At 46.6% G+C, this 17,117-nt stretch overlaps 1 protein-coding gene across 2 annotated transcripts in view; it reads left to right on the forward strand.

Moving 5' to 3' along the window:
* LOC126175652 (DNA ligase 3) overlaps nt 1-17,117 on the forward strand; it is a 644,184-nt gene that overhangs the window by 502,691 nt on the left and 124,376 nt on the right. The window lies entirely within an intron of this gene.

The following is a 17,117-nucleotide window of genomic DNA, read 5'->3' on the forward strand; positions in this document are numbered from 1 at the left end:
CAAAACTGATATTCTCACTATGGAACTCCCTTGAAAGAATATAAGTCTGAAATTTAAAGATTAACAGGTATGGCAAAGAGTTGACACAACTGTTTTGCTGTTTTTGGTTTGTTGGTCACTTATTAGTTACTGTTTGCTACTATTCTAAGAAAATGAAGGATAAACTATGAGCCATTTTTGTACCTGATTATTGATGTTCTTGAAATGTTGCTGCTCAAAATAATCTATCTACTGATTATTTGTGAGAAAGGAGAAATATTTAATTTGGTTATTAAGTTGTACAAAATATATTTATTTCTTCGTTCTCCAAATTTACAACAATGTTGACACAGTTTCACAGATTCTTATGCAAATTTCTTGTAAATTTGTAATCTGAAAAAAAATAAAAATAAAAAATAAAATAGTGAGTGAATTTGGGATCTACCTGTAGTGTTTCATAACATTTTTAGATCATCTGAAGCAAACTAACTGAGTGACAAGTCACACAACAGTCATTATAGACAAGCAAATTACTGTTAGAAGTTGAGTATATTTCAATATTTCACCTAGAAAAAAGAATAACAGAGTTAGGCAACTTTTAATACCTTTTACAGAAATAGGCAGGGATTTATTTCTGAAGGTATTGCATGTGGAGAGAATAAAATTCAATGAAATATGAGAAAGCCTAAGCAGAATAAATTAAAATGTAGGAAAATATTCTGTTCAATATCCTGCATACTCTACATTCATATTCTGCCATGCATGGCAGAGGAACTTATCACTGTGCCTCTTACGAAGGCCCTTTCCATTTCATTCATGTATGGAGCATTGCTTAAATACTTCCATCTGCACTGTAATTAATCTAATTTTGCATTCACATCACAAGTGTGATACATACACTGATGGAAAAAAAATCGCAACACCAAGGAGGAGTAGTGGGACATAAGCAAAGTTGGTAGGCGTGTTTTTACATAATGATCATACAGATTTCACATCAATTGCATATGAGTGGTGCTACTAGCACCACTATGAGGATGGATATCAAGTTTGCTTTAAATACACATTGTAAGGTTGAGACTGAATGTGGTGGGTTGATGTTAGTCAAGAATGGCTTTAAGGTGGGAAAGACACCATTGTCAGCACCTCACTGAGTTTGAATGAGGTCGGTTAACAGGACTATGAGAATATGGATGTTCCTTCTGAAATATTGCAGGAAGACTAGGAAGAAATGTATCCTCTGTACATAATTCCTGGCAGAGGTGTTCATGAGAATGTATGGCCACAAGAAGACTGAGCCCCGGACAGCCATGTGGCACTATCAAGAGGGAATAGCGTCGTGTTCAGTGTATGCCTCTGCTGTATTGTACTGCATCTGCAGCAGCAATTTGCACAGCAGTTGGCACCACAGTGACACATTGCACTGTTAAAAACTGGTTACTTAAAGGACAGGTCTGAGGCACATGCCCTGTATCGTGCATTCCATTGACCCCAAGTTGCCGCCATTTGCAACTTTTGTGTTGCCAAGTGAGAGCTCATTGGAGGGCGAGGTGGAGGATCTGTTGTGTTTTTTGATGAAACCTGGTTCTGCCTTGGTGCCAGTGATGGCTTTGTGTTGGTCAGGAGGAGGACAATTGAGGGCCTCCTGCATGTTACACACACTGGACCTACATATGGAGTTATGGTCCGGGGTGCAATTTTGTATGACAGCAGGAGCTCTCTCATGGTTATCCTATGCACCCTGATTGCAAATTTGTATGACAGTCTGGTGATTTGACCTGTTGTGCTGTCATTCATTAACAGCATTGCATGGCATGTTTCCCAACAGGATAACACGCCCCATGTGCTCTACAGTGTGTTGACATTTTGTTCTGGCCTTCTTGATAACCAGACATGTCTTCAGTCAAGCAGATGTGGGACTTCATCAGACGACAACTCCAGCTTGTTCCACAACCAGCATTAATCGTCCCTGTACTGACCAATCAAGTGCAACAGGCATGGAACTCCATCCCACAAACTGACATCTAGCATCTGTACAGCACAATCCACGCATGTTTGAATGTTTGCATTCAACATTCTGGCAGTTAGACCAGTTACCAATGTACCATCATTTCACATTTGCAATAGCTTATCTTTTGCTTACATTAACCTGTGCTTATGTAATGTTAATCACTTAAATGTATTACATAGACAAGTGTATTCCTAAATTTTTATTACTGTACATTAATTATTTTTGGTGTTGCTAATTTTTTACATCGTTGTATATGGAGCTATAGTATATTCCTAGAATCCTCACTTAATATTGAATTTTTAAACTTTGAGATTACACTTTTGCTGCATTGTTGGCATCTGTCTTAAAGAGTCTCAAAGTTCAGGGTTCTCAGTATCACTGTGACCCCTCTCTTACGGGCCCAACAAATGTGTGACTACAAGTACTGACTTTTTTTGCACATATTGTGTCATGTAAGTATTTAGTAACCAATCTTCTTTATTTCCACACACACTGAGCGAGGTGGCGCAGTGGTTAGACACTGGACTCGCATTCGGGAGGACGAAGGTTCAATCCCGCATCCGGCCATCCTGATTTAGGTTTTCCGTGATTTCCCTAAATCATTCCAGGCAAATGCCAGGATGGTTCCTCTGAAAGGACACGGCCGACTTCCTTCCCTAATCCGATGGGACCGATGACCACGCTGTCTGGTCTCCTTCCCCAACCAACCAACCAACCAACCAACCTTTATTTCCACAATGAAGTTCCACTGCACATCAGAGTGTGCACTGACTTGAAACTTGGCAAATGAAAATTGTCAGATCAAAACTCAAACCTGGAACTTCCACCATTCCACAATAGCTAGTCTTGCAAGGTATGCAGGAGGATTTCTGTGAAGTTTAGAAGGTAGGAGAAGATGTACTGATGGAATTAAATGTGTGAGTAGTGCTTGGGTAACTGAGTCACTAGAGCACTTACAGCAAAAAGCTAAGGTCTCAGGCTCAAGTGCTGCTCTAGCACATAATTTCAGTCTGCCAGTAAGTGTAAATCTCTCTTTGAATTCTACCTATCAATAAATCAGCAACTGGTGCCTGCTTTACCAACAGTTCATTTCCCTGCAATACCATGGTATTTCTAGGAGCTGGTAGATTTCAGTTGTGACTCATTGATATCGTAATCTTGTCTCAGGGTACTATGTTTTTTGTAAAGATCACAAATGTACATTTCTGAACATTTAAAGTGAGTTGCCAGTCTGTGCACTACTTTGAAATATTATCACAATTTGACTAAATATTTGTGCAGCTTTTGAAACAGTGCTTTGTTACAAGTAACTGCATTATGGATACTTAAATGTTTTGTGTCTCATGATACCTGTTGAATGGTACTGCTGTGTCATAGGCCAAATCAGTTAGCAGCTTCCATCATGTGACAATGTGTGCTGCACTGTCTCTGTTTGAAATTACTCTTTGAGCTGTGTTGACAAAAATGAACTATGTACACAAGCTTATCATGTTCATGATACATAACCTTCTTGTGAACATGTTTACTTTTACCTCCATTATACATGTGGCTGTGAGTATGATATCCTTTTGAGAAAAAGCTTCCCGATACAAGAAGAAAAGACAAACTATAGCCATGAGAATGATGTAGTATATTTCTACAGCATCTGTCAGAGATGAACGACCCCCCTGCGGGTCCGGGGATTAGAATAGGCCCGAGGTATTCCTGCCTGTCGTAAGAGGCGACTAAAAGGAGTCCATCCCCCTCACGGGGGTAGTTAGCGCCTGCGTCCGGAGACGGACGGTTTCACGACCTATAATCGTGGTCTTTTTGGTTTTTCACTTCTCGTTTCTTCCTTCCTTTTGTTGGTTCCTTTCTTTGCTCTTCTCCACCTCACTGTCTTCCTTACTCTTTCCCTTGACTTCTCCTTGCCTTTTTCTCCTTGCCTTCTCATTGCCTTTTTCTCCTTGCCTTCTCATTGCCTTTTTCTCCTTGCCTTCTCATTGCCTTTTTCTCCTTGCCTTCTCATTGCCTTTTTCTCCTTGCCTTCTCATTGCCTTTTTCTCCTTGCCTTCTCATTGCCTTTTTCTCCTTGCCTTCTCATTGCCTTTTTCTCCTTGCCTTCTCATTGCCTTCTTCTCCTTGCTTCCTCATTGCCTTCTTCTCCTTGCCTTCTCTGGTCTCTGCCTCGGCGTTTGAGACAGTCTGTCCTCTTTCTCCCTCTCTCTCTTCTTTTTCCTCTTCTTCCTTCCTCCCTGTGCGTGTCTGAAGGCCGACCCACGCGTTCGCACGCGTAGCCGGTGACGGGGTAACGCGTAAGTCCCCGCCCTGGGTAGACATGTAAGGCACGCGCGTACCCCCTGGTAAAGGCCAGGCCCGGGGAGGGGTGATTGCCTGAGCTGATACCTTCTGACCATGCCGATTGGTCCCTCCGTCTGTTTCTCGGGAGGTGTGACCTGAGGTGTAAACATTCACCTAAGGCGGGAGTGCCCTCTGAGAGGGTCCCCACAAGGAAGGAGCGCGCCATCGGAGACGCTGGCAATCATGGGGGATTCCTCCGCAATGGATTCTACTCCATCGCTTTCGACTTCGACCCAAAAACGGAAACGTGACCAGCCAACAGTGACAAAAGTACTACCGCCTGCCCCACAGTTCCTCGTAGTTTCTCGATCTGAGGACGGAAAGGATTTTTCCTCTGTCAACCCTTTCGTTATTCAGAAGGGCGTAGATGCCATAGCCGGATCTGTCAAATCTTGTACCAGGTTGCGTAACGGTACCTTATTACTAGAAACTGAGAATGCCTTTCAGGCACAAAAACTGCTTCGGGCCACACTCTTGTACACGTTCCCCGTCCGGGTGGAGGCCCACCGAACTTTGAATTCGTCTCGTGGTGTAGTCTATAGTAGCTCCCTCGACGGATTGACTGACGAGGAGCTTCAATCTTTCCTCGCTGAGCAGGGCGTGACGGCTGTCCATCGGGTCATGAAAAAGGTCAACAATGACCTTGTACCGACCCGGACACTTTTCTTGACCTTCGATAGTGTTAAGCTGCCATTGCGCATCAAGGCGGGCTACGAGGTTATTTCTGTTCGCCCCTATGTCCCGACACCTACGCGCTGCTACCAGTGTCAGCGTTTCAATCACACTCGACAGTCTTGCTCCAATGCGGCTAAATGTGTCACTTGTGGCAGGGATGCCCATGAGGGTGACTGTCCACCTCCGTCTCCTCGTTGTGTGAACTGTCAGGGTGACCATGCCGCATCCTCCCGCGACTGTCCTGTCTATAAGGAAGAACGCTGTATCCAAGAAATTCGGGTCAAAGAGAAAGTGTCCACCTCGGCTGCTCACAAGCTATTGGCTAGTAGGAAGCCCACGCTGCTCCCAGCGGGGAAATACAGCACTGTCCTCGCCTCTCCTCGGACTACCCGGAGGTAGCAACCCAGACATGCGATCTGACCTTCAGCACCACGGTCGTCCGTTCGGCCAGTGCTAAGATCGCGCGGTCGACGTCTCCTCTTCCTCCCATCACCCCACAGACACCAGCCACTTCCTCAGCTTCTGCTAAGTCGAAGACCCCGACGTCAGATGCACGGGCCTTCAAGAAGGAACCATCCCGTGCAGACTTCCTCCGTCCCTTGACCTCCCAGCCTTCGACCGGTACTTCCACCAAACGTCCTTCTAAAAAGGCGCATAGGAAGCACAGTTCTCCTTCTCCGCCACGGCGCCTTTCTTCTCCTGCGCCACCCAGCGGTTGCCGCCCCAGGCCGTCATCCGTTTCGCCTGGCCGTACCGCTGGTAGCCGAACATCTGGCCGTTCACCGGCGGAGGAAGCGCCCCCTCCCGGCCATCCTCCCGAGATGGCCGATGACCCTATAGACCCCATGGACGATGACTGTCCGCCTACTGATAGCGGCGGCAGTGCTCGCTCGAAGCCAGGCCCTAAGCGGCCTTCGAGGTGACCCCTTCTCTCATCTTCCTTTTCTTACGATGGCACTTATTAACTGGAATATTCACAGCATTCGCTCCAACCGAGAGGACTTGAAGTTGCTGCTCCGCTTGCATCGTCCGCTCGTCGTAGCCCTCCAGGAAACGAAGCTACGCCCATGCGATCAAATTGCCTTGGCACACTACACCTCTGTGCGTTTTGACCTACCCCCTGTGGTAGGTATCCCAGCTCATGGAGGGGTTATGTTGCTGGTCCGGGATGATATTTACTACGATCCCATCACGTTGCACACCGGCCTGCAGGCAGTTGCCATCCACATTACTCTCCCCACCTTTACGTTTTCCTTTTGTACCGTTTACACTCCATCATCATCTGCCGTTACCAGGGCAGACATGATGCAACTTATTGCTCAGCTACCTGCACCATTTTTGTTAACTGGAGACTTCAATGCCCACCATCCCCTTTGGGGCTCTCCAGCATCCTGCCCGAGGGTCTCCTTGTTAGCAGACCTTTTCAACCAGCTCAATCTTGTCTGCCTCAATACTGGCGCCCCTACTTTTCTTTCGGACACATCTCATACCTATTCCCATTTAGACCTCTCTATCTGTACTCCCCAACTTGCACGCCGGTTTGAGTGGTATGCACTTGCTGATACATATTCGAGCGACCACTTCCCGTGTGTTATCCATCTCCTGCAGCATACTCCCTCTCCGTGCTCCTCTAGTTGGACCATCTCCAAGGCAGACTGGGGGCTCTTCTCTTCCAGGGCGACCTTTCAGGATCAAACCTTCACATGCTGCGATCGTCAGGTCGCACACCTCACAGAAGTCATTCTCGCTGCTGCTGAATATTCCATCCCTCACCCTACTTCTTCTCCACGTCGCGTACCGGTCCCCTGGTGGACCGCAGCATGTAGAGACGCTTTACGTGCTCGTCGACGTGCTTTACGCACCTTTAAACGCCACCCTACAGTGGCGAATTGTATTAATTATAAACGATTACGTGCTCAGTGTCGTCGTATTATTAAAGAAAGCAAGAAAGCCAGCTGGGCTGCTTTCACAAGCACCTTCAACAGTTTTACTCCTTCTTCTGTTGTCTGGGGTAGCCTGCGCCGGCTATCTGGCACTAAGGTCCACTCCCCAGTTTCTGGCTTGAAGGTCGCGAATGAAGTCCTTGTGGCCCCTGAGGCTGTCTCCAATGCCTTCGGCCGCTTTTTCGCCGAGGTTTCGAGCTCCGCTCATTACCACCCTGCCTTCCTCCCCCGCAAACAGGCAGAGGAGGCTAGGCCACCTGACTTCCGCTCCTCGAATTGTGAAAGTTATAATGCACCATTCACCATGCGGGAACTCGAAACCGCACTTGGCCGATCACGGTCCTCCGCTCCAGGGCCTGATTCTATTCATATTCAGATGTTGAAGAACCTTTCTCCTGCGGGTAAAGGTTTTCTTCTTCGTACATACAATCGCATCTGGATTGAGGGACATGTTCCCGCATGCTGGCGCGAGTCTATTGTTGTCCCGATTCCTAAGCCGGGGAAGGACAAGCACTTGCCTTCCAGTTATCGACCTATCTCGCTTACCAGCTGTGTCTGTAAAGTGATGGAGCGAATGGTTAACTCTCGATTGGTTTGGCTGCTCGAGTCTCGACGCCTACTTACCAATGTACAATGTGGATTTCAAAGGCGCCGCTCTGCTGTTGACCATCTGGTTACCTTGTCGACCTTCATTATGAATAACTTCTTGCGGAAGCGCCCGACCGCGGCTGTGTTCTTTGATTTGGAGAAGGCTTACGACACCTGTTGGAGGGCGGGCATTCTCCGCACCATGCATACATGGGGCTTTCGCGGTCGCCTCCCTCTTTTTATTTGTTCCTTTTTATTGGATCGACAGTTCAGGGTACGTGTGGGTTCTGTCCTGTCCGACACCTTTCGCCAGGAGAATGGGGTGCCACAGGGCTCAGTTTTGAGCGTCGCTCTCTTCGCCATCGCGATCAATCCAATAATGGATTGCCTCCCAGCTGATGTATCAGGCTCCCTTTTCGTGGACGATTTTACCATCTATTGCAGCGCGCAGTGTACACGTGTCCTGGAGCGCTGTCTTCAGCGTTCTCTTGACCGTCTTCACTCCTGGAGTGTCGCCAATGGCTTCCGTTTTTCTGCCGAGAAGACGGTCTGTATTAACTTCTGGCGCTACAAAGAGTTTCTCCCACCGTCCTTACGACTCGGTCCCGTTGCTCTCCCAATCGTGGAGACAACCAAATTTTTAGGCCTTACCTTTGACAGGAAACTTAGCTGGTCTCCACATGTGTCATATTTGGCCGCCCGTTGTACCCGTTCTTTAAATGTCCTCCGTGTTCTCAGTGGTATGTCGTGGGGAGCGGATCGAACCGTCCTACTTCGTCTATATCGGTCGATCGTCCGCTCCAAGCTGGATTATGGGAGCTTCGTATACTCCTCTGCACGGCCATCCATCTTACGCCGCCTCAACTCCATACAACATCGGGGTTTACGACTTGCGATCGGAGCATTTTATACCAGTCCTGTAGAGAGTCTTCATGCTGACGCTGGCGAATTGCCACTCACCTACCGGCGCGATATACTGCTTTGTCGGTATGCCTGTCGGCTACTGTCAATGCCTGACCATCCGTCTTATCGTTCCTTTTTTGACGACTCTCTTGACCTTCAATACGGGTTGTATGTCTCTGCCTTGCTACCCCCTGGAGTTCGCTTTCGTCGCCTCCTTCAACACCTTAATTTTTCACTCCCTGCAACCTTTCGAGTGGGCGAGAGCCGCACGCCACCTTGGCTCCAGGCTCAGGTCCGCGTTCACCTCGACCTCAGCTCACTCCCAAAAGAGGTCACCCCCGGTTCGGTCTACCACTCCCGTTTTTTGGAACTTCGTTCGAAGTTCATCAACATGACTTTCATTTATACAGATGGCTCTAAGACCAATGACGGGGTCGGGTGTTCCTTTATTGTCGGGGCACAAAGTTTCCAATACCGGCTCCATGGCCATTGTTCGGTCTTCACAGCTGAGCTCTTTGCCCTCTACCAGGCTGTTCTTTACATCTGCCGCCACCGACATTCTGCTTATGTCATATGCTCAGATTCCCTGAGCGCCATCCAGAGCCTCAGTGATCCGTACCCGGTTCACCCTTTCGTACACCGGATCCAACGCTCTCTCCAGCAGCTGGTTGACGTCAGTACGCCGGTTAGCTTTATGTGGGTTCCTGGCCATGTCGGTATCCCTGGGAACGAAGCTGCAGATGCCGCGGCCAAGGCTGCGGTCCTCCAGCCTCGGACAGCTTCTTGTTGTGTCCCTTCGTCCGATTTTAGCAGGGTCATTTGTCGGCGCGTCGTGTCGCTGTGGCATGCCGATTGGGCTGCACTTACCGACAACAAGCTTCGGGCCTTAAAACCTCTTCCCGTGGCTTGGACGTCCTCCTCACGCCCTTCTCGGCGGGAGGAGGTCGTTTTAGCAAGGTTAAGAATTGGACACTGCCGGCTGCTGACGGCTGCGCCGGCGCCGTTCTGCCCATGTGGGCACTTGCTGACGGTTAGGCACATTTTAATGTCCTGTCCAGATCTTACCACACTGCGCCTCGATCTTAACCTGCCTAATACTTTCGATGCCATTTTAGCGGATGACCCACGAGCAGCTGCTCGTGTTCTTTGTTTTATCAATTTGACAAACCTCGCTAAGGACATTTGATGATGGTTTTTAATCCTCTGCCTGTCCGTCTGTCTTTTATTGTGTTTTCCCTTTTAGTTGTTGTTGTCAACTTGTGCCTCGCAGTGCATTTTTAGAGTAGTCAGGGCGCTAATGACCATTGAAGTTGTGCGCCCTAAAACCACAAAAAAAAAAAAAAAAGAGATGAACGTTTTCAGTTCTACAGTTCCAAAGTTAGACGCATCTTGCGATTTCCAAGACTATGAATCTGTTCAGTGTAATCAAATTTTTGTGTGCTGGTGTGCCTGATCGAATTTTTTTGTTCCCTTCAGTTACATCTCAAAATGTATTTCTTTTGGCAGTTCTATCTAATGTACATATCACAAAGAACTGTCAAACAGCCTCACAAGTAACAAAAAGAAACACACAAATAATATACTTTTATCAGCCAAATGCAGTTAGCAACCATGTAAATCATTCACAACAGAACGGAACAACATGCTTTTCTTCCTTATGTGATCTAATAATTCGTGAAACTCCAGCTATATGGTGACATGTACATTACTGCATTCTGTAGCGCACTTTGGTAAGTTATTTGTGAATGTAGCATGCCTTTACTGCAGTGGATAGAATTGCCAGTGACAAAACAAAACGAAAAAAAAGTATCTCTTAGATATCGAGACATTAATATTAAACATCAGTAAGTGGGACATAAAAAGATAATACATAGATTCAGAGGCAAGGGTTAGTGTGTGAAGCTTCAGCCACTCCGTTCATTGCTTATCCTTGTAAGTAGTGGAATGTAAAAAGCAGAGGGGGAGTTGTGGCATTATAGAAATGGTTGTGGGACTCCGTTATTAAATTGATAGAAATATTGCCTCTAATATTCAATGTTCTTTAAATAAAAGCATGCGCTCCACAAGGAGTGAGTTTGACCAATTTTATGAAGTTTTTTAAGCTGAAGTTCCTTACCAACATTGTGTGGAACTTTCCTTTGTTCATGGCTATTGAAGTTTTTATGCAATGTATTTATTTATGTATGCTACAGATAGAACAATATGACTAGAATATGGACAAGGGAGGAAATGTGCGTTTTAATAGGCTAACGTGGGAATTTTACACATGTCCATTTTCTTAAACAAACTTTGTGGTTGGGGCCCAAATACAGCCAACCGAGCAAGGTGGCGCAGTGACTAGCACATTGGACTCACATTCAGGAGACAATTGTTCAAACCTACATAATAGGCTGAATTGTTCGCCGTGTTTTCCCCAACTCTGAGGACTCAGAAGTGTTTTAATTGTGTGTGGTTAACCTGTGCATGCAACTTTCTACAATAATTCTTATAAAATATTTGATATTGCATATATGAAATGTAATGAACAGCAATTAATATATATAGAGATATTTAGAATGCCCTTCTCATATGACAGAAAAATTGAATTGTAATATTTCACAGCTATAGAAATGTAGGCTTGAAACTTGTGCGGTAGTTTGTAAATATTAAATGTATGAATTGACACAGGGAGCATGATCAGTTGTATGAATTTTTTAACTCGGTACCAATGTCTTCAAATAGGGGTGTTCTGCAGTAACAACCTGTGACTATTTGTTACTTTTTATCCAGTAAAGTGGTGTTTGCTTTTTAATCGTACATAGGTACTTAAAGAAACGTGGTATTTTTATTCTACAGAGGGGGGGGGGGGGGGGGGGGGGGGGGGGGGGGAAGTTTCATGTCCCTTAAAACGAATTATTGTTAGTAGTTTTGTTTGTTGCTTAGTGAGTTGTGCTCAAAACTGCATTCTTTGAAGGTTATGTTATTTGTGCAGGTTCCCTCACGATGATCAATCCGGTATGAAAATATCTTAATTATTACTCATTACTTAATTATTACTCATCCTAATGTACCTATATAAGAAATGGGGTTAAGTACTGTTCAGTTTGTGTACATATGTTTGTGATAAGGAGATATAAATACACCAAACAAAAGTGCTGGCAGGTCGATAGACACACAAACAAACACAAACAAACACACAAAATTCTAGCTTTCGCAACCAACGGTTGCCTCGTCAGGAAAGAGGGAAGGAGAAGGAAAGACAAAAAGATATGGGTTTTAAGGGAGAGGGTAAGGAGTCATTCCAATCCCGGGAGCGGAAAGACTTACCTTAGGGGGAAAAAAGGACAGGTATACACTCGCGCACACACACACACATATACATCCACACATACACAGACACAAGCAGACATTTGTAAAGGCAAAGAGTTTGGGCAGAGATGTCAGCCGGGACGGAAGTACAGAGGCAAAGATGATGTTGAAAGACAGGTGAGGTATGAGCGGCGGCAGATTGAAATTAGAAATTAGCGGAGATTGAGGCCTGGCGGATAGCGAGAAGAGAGGATATGCTGAAGGGCAAGTTCCCATCTCCGGAGTTCTGACAGGTTGGTGTTGGTGGGAAGTATCCAGATAACCCGGACGGTGTAACACTGTGCTAAGATGTGCTGGCCGTGCACCAAGGCATGTTTAGCCACAGGGTGATCCTCATTACCAACAAACACTGTCTGCCTGTGTCCATTCATGCGAATGGACAGTTTGTTGCTGGTCATTCCCACATAGAATGCATCACAGTGTAGGCAGGTCAGTTGGTAGATCACGTGGGTGCTTTCACACGTGGCTCTGCCTTTGATTGTGTACACCTTCCGGGTTACAGGACTGGAGTAGGTGGTGGTGGGAGGGTGCATGGGACAGGTTTTACACCGGGGGCAGTTACAAGGGTAGGAGCCAGAGGGTAGGGAAGGTGGTTTGGGGATTTCATAGGGATGAACCAAGAGGTTACGAAGGTTAGGTGGACGGCGGAAAGACACTCTTGGTGGAGTGGGGAGGATTGCATGAAGGATGGATCTCATTTCAGGGCAGGATTTGAGGAAGTTGTATCCCTGCTGGAGAGCCACATTCAGAATCTGATCCAGTCCCGGAAAGTATCCTGTCACAAGTGGGGCACTTTTGTGGTTCTTCTGTGGGAGGTTCTGGGTTTGAGAGGATGAGGAAGTGGCTCTGATTATTTGCTTCTGTACCAGGTCGGGAGGGTAGTTGCGGGATGTGAAAGCTGTTGTCAGGTTGTTGGTGTAATGCCTCAGGGATTCCGGACTGGAGCAGATTCGTTTGCCACGAAGGCCTAGGCTGTAGGGAAGGGACCGTTTGTTGTGGAATGGGTGGCAGCTGTCATAATGGAGGTACTGTTGCTTGTTGGTGGGTTTGATGTGGACGGACGTGTGAAGCTGCCCATTGGACAGGTGAAGGTCAACATCAAGGAAAGTGGCATAGGATTTGGAGTAGGACCAGGTGAATCTGATGGAACCAAAGGAGTTGAGGTTGGAGAGGAAATTCTGGAGTTCTTCTTCACTGTGAGTCCAGATCATGAAGATGTCATCAATAAATCTGTACCAAACTTTGGGTTGGCAGGCCTGGGTAACCAAGAAGGCTTCCTCTAAGCGACCCATGAATAGGTTGGCGTACGAGGGGGCCATCCTGGTACCCATGGCTGTTCCCTTTAATTGTTGGTATGTCTGGTTTTCAAAAGTGAAGAAGTTGTGGGTCAGGATGAAGCTGGCTAAGGTAATGAGGAAAGAGGTTTTAGGTAGGGTGGCAGGTGATCGGCGTGAAAGGAAGTGCTCCATCGCAGCGAGGCCCTGGACGTGCGGGATATTTGTGTATAAGGAAGTGGCATCAATGGTTACAAGGATGGTTTCTGGGGGTAACGGACTGGGTAAGGATTCCAGGCGTTCGAGAAAGTGGTTGGTGTCTTTGATGAAGGATGGGAGACTGCATGTAATGGGTTGAAGGTGTTGATCCACGTAGGCAGAGATACGTTCTGTGGGGGCTTGGTAACCAGCTACAATGGGGCGGCCGGGATGATTGGGTTTGTGAATTTTAGGAAGAAGGTAGAAGGTAGGGGTGCGGGGTGTCGGTGGGGTCAGGAGGTTGATGGAGTCAGGTGAAAGGTTTTGTAGGGGGCCTAAGGTTCTGAGGATTCCTTGAAGCTCTGCCTGGACATCAGGAATGGGATTACCTTGGCAAACTTTGTATGTGGTGTTGTCTGAAAGCTGACCCAGTCCCTCAGCCACGTACTCCCGACGATCAAGTACCACGGTCGTGGAACCCTTGTCCGCCGGAAGAATGACGATGGACCGGTCAGCCTTCAGATCACGGATAGCCTGGGCTTCAGCAGTGGTGATGTTGGGAGTAGGATTAAGGTTTTTTAAGAAGGATTGAGAGGCAAGGCTGGAAGTCAGAAATTCCTGGAAGGTTTGGAGAGGGTGATTTTGAGGAAGAGGAGGTGGGTCCCGCTGTGACGGAGGACGGAACTGTTCCAGGCAGGGTTCAATTTGGATAGTGTCTCGGGGAGTTGGATCATTAGGGGTAGGATTAAGATCATTTTTCTTCGTGGCAAAGTGATACTTCCAGCAGAGAGTACGAGTGTAGGACAGTAAATCTTTGACGAGGGCTGTTTGGTTGAATCTGGGAGTGGGGCTGAAGGTGAGGCCTTTGGATAGGACAGAGGTTTCGGATTGGGAGAGAGGTTTGGAGGAAAGGTTAACTACTGAATTAGGGTGTTGTGGTTACAGATTGTGTTGATCGGAATTTTGAGGTTTTGGAGGGAGTGGAGCTGGAAGTGGGAGATTGAGTAGATGGGAGAGACTGGGTTTGTGTGCAATGAGAGGTGGTTGAGGTTTGCTGGAAAGGTTGTGAAGGGTGAGTGAGTTGCCTTTCCGGAGGTGGGAAACCAGGAGATTGGATAGTTTTTTGAGGTGAAGGGTGGCATGCTGTTCTAATTGGCGGTTGGCCTGTAGGAGGATGCTCTGAATAGCCGGTGTGGATGTGGGAGAGGAAAGATTGAGGACTTTTATTAAGGATAGGAGTTGACGGGTGTGTTCATTGGCTGAGTTGATGTGTAGGTGAAGGATTAGGTGGGTGAGGGCAATGGATTGTTCAGTTTGGAACTGGTATAGGGACTGATGGAAAGAAGGGTTGCAACCAGAGATGGGAACTTTAAGTGTGAGGCCTATGGGGGTTATGCCAAATGTCAGACAAGCCTGAGAAAATAAAATATGTGAGCGTAATCTGGCTAGGGTGAAGGCATGCTTGCGGAGGGAATGTAAATAAAACTTAATGGGGTCGTTGTGGGGGTGTTGTGAGGGTGACATGGTATTAGAAGGTGGAAAGTTTAACATGAGGTTGAAATGAAAAAGAAAGATAGAAATATATGGGGAGAGATGAAGGTGAACTAGAAAGCAATTGGAGATCTGGTATGAAAAAAAGGCGAAAAAGTGTTGGTTAAGTTGATCTTGTATTGAACTTGGGTTGGTAGACAGCGATGTGCAAAAAGGTTAGGTGGTTGTGTTGCCGCTAAATCACGTTAAAGGACGGAGAAATTCGGGAAAATTTCGAGAAAATTTCGAAAAAACATATTAAAGGAGTGGTGTTGTGGTGAAAGATTACGAAAATGGGGCTAACAATTGTAGAAAAAATGACGTTAAAACCTGTGGGGAGCGGCTAAAATGATCAGTGATGTGCGAAAAACGGAAGTGGAAATAAAGTTAAAGTTATTAGAAGTAACCGAAATGGTTGTAAAATACGTGAAAGCAGCTGTTATTGAACTAGAAACGGTGGATTTTATAGCAGCGGTAGTGTTGAAAGCGGAAAATAAAATCTTTTGGTTATGGTTGGGAAGTGGGTTACGTATTGTTGAGCGTATATATGGCGGGGTAAAATTGTATAGTAGATTACGGTAAAAGGGGGGTGAATACAAAGTGAGACTACTGGTAAAAACAGAAAGAGAAAATAAAGAGAAAAAAGAGAAATAAGACGACAGGAAAGATTTCGAAATGCAAAGGCGACAATAACAAACGTAATTGTTGGGTTCAAATTAATGATACGGTTATAATAGAAGGAAACATTCCACGAAGGAAAAATATATTTAAAAACAAAGATGATGTGACTTACCAAATGAAAGTGCTGGCAGGTCGACAGACACACAACAAACACAAACATACACACAAAATCCAAGCTTTCGCAACCAACGGTTGCCTCGTCAGGAAAGAGGGAAGGAGAAGGAAAGGCAAAAGGATATGGGTTTTAAGGGAGAGGGTAAGGAGTCATTCCAATCCCGGGAGCGGAAAGACTTACCTTACGGGGAAAAAAGGACAGGTATACACTCGCGCGCACACACACACACATATCCATCCACACATACACAGGCACAAGCAGACATTTGTAAAGGCAAAGAGTTTGGGCAGAGATGTCAGTCGGGACGGAAGTACAGAGGCAAAGATGATGTTGAAAGACAGGTGAGGTATGAGCGGCGGCAGATTGAAATTAGAAATTAGCGGAGATTGAGGCCTGGCGGATAGCGAGAAGAGAGGATATGCTGAAGGGCAAGTTCCCATCTCAAACGGTCCCTTCCCTACAGCCTAGGTCTTCGTGGCAAACGAATCTGCTCCAGTCCGGAATCCCTGAAGCATTACACCCACAACCTGACAACAGCTTTTGCATCCCGCAACTACCCTCCCGACCTGATACAGAAGCAAATAACCAGAGCCACTTCCTCATCCTCTCAAATCCAGAACCTCCCACAGAAGAATCACAAAAGTGCCCCACTTGTGACAGGATAGTTTCCGGGACTGGATCAGATTCTGAATGTGGCTCTCCAGCAGGGATACGACTTCCTCAAATCCTGCCCTGAAATGAGATCCATCCTTCATGAAATCCTCCCCACTCCACCAAGAGTCTTTCCGCCGTCCACCTAACCTTCGTAACCTCTTAGTTCATCCCTATGAAATCCCCAAACCACCTTCCCTACCCTCTGGCTCCTACCCTTGTAACCGCCCCCAGTGTAAAACCTGTCCCATGCACCCTCCCACCACCACCTACTCCAGTCCTGTAACCCGGAAGGTGTACACAATCAAAGGCAGAGCCACGTGTGAAAGCACCCACGTGATCTACCAACTGACCTGCCTACACTGTGATGCATTCTATGTGGGAATGACCAGCAACAAACTGTCCATTCGCATGAATGGACACAGGCAGACAGTGTTTGTTGGTAATGAGGATCACCCTGTGGCTAAACATGCCTTGATGCACGACCAGCACATCTTGGCGCAGTGTTACACCGTCTGGGTTATCTGGATACTTCCTACCAACACCAACCTATCCGAACTCCGGAGATGGGAACTTGCTCTTCAATATATCCTCTCTTCCCGTTATCCACCAGGCCTCAATCTCCGCTAATTTCAAGTTGCCGCCACTCATACCTCACCTGTCATTCAACAACATCTTTGCCTCTGCACTTCTGCCTCGACTGACATCTCTGCCCAAACTCTTTGTCTTTAAATATGTCTGCTTGTGTCTGTATATGTGTGGATGGATATGTGTGTGTGTGCGAGTGTATACCCGTCCTTTTTTCCCCCTGAGGTAAGTCTTTCCGCTCCCGGGACTGGAATGACTCCTTACCCTCTCCCTTAAAACCCACATCCTTTCGTCTT

This window comes from Schistocerca cancellata, chromosome 3 (assembly GCF_023864275.1).
Source record: "Schistocerca cancellata isolate TAMUIC-IGC-003103 chromosome 3, iqSchCanc2.1, whole genome shotgun sequence".
Lineage (NCBI taxonomy): Eukaryota > Metazoa > Arthropoda > Insecta > Orthoptera > Acrididae > Schistocerca > Schistocerca cancellata.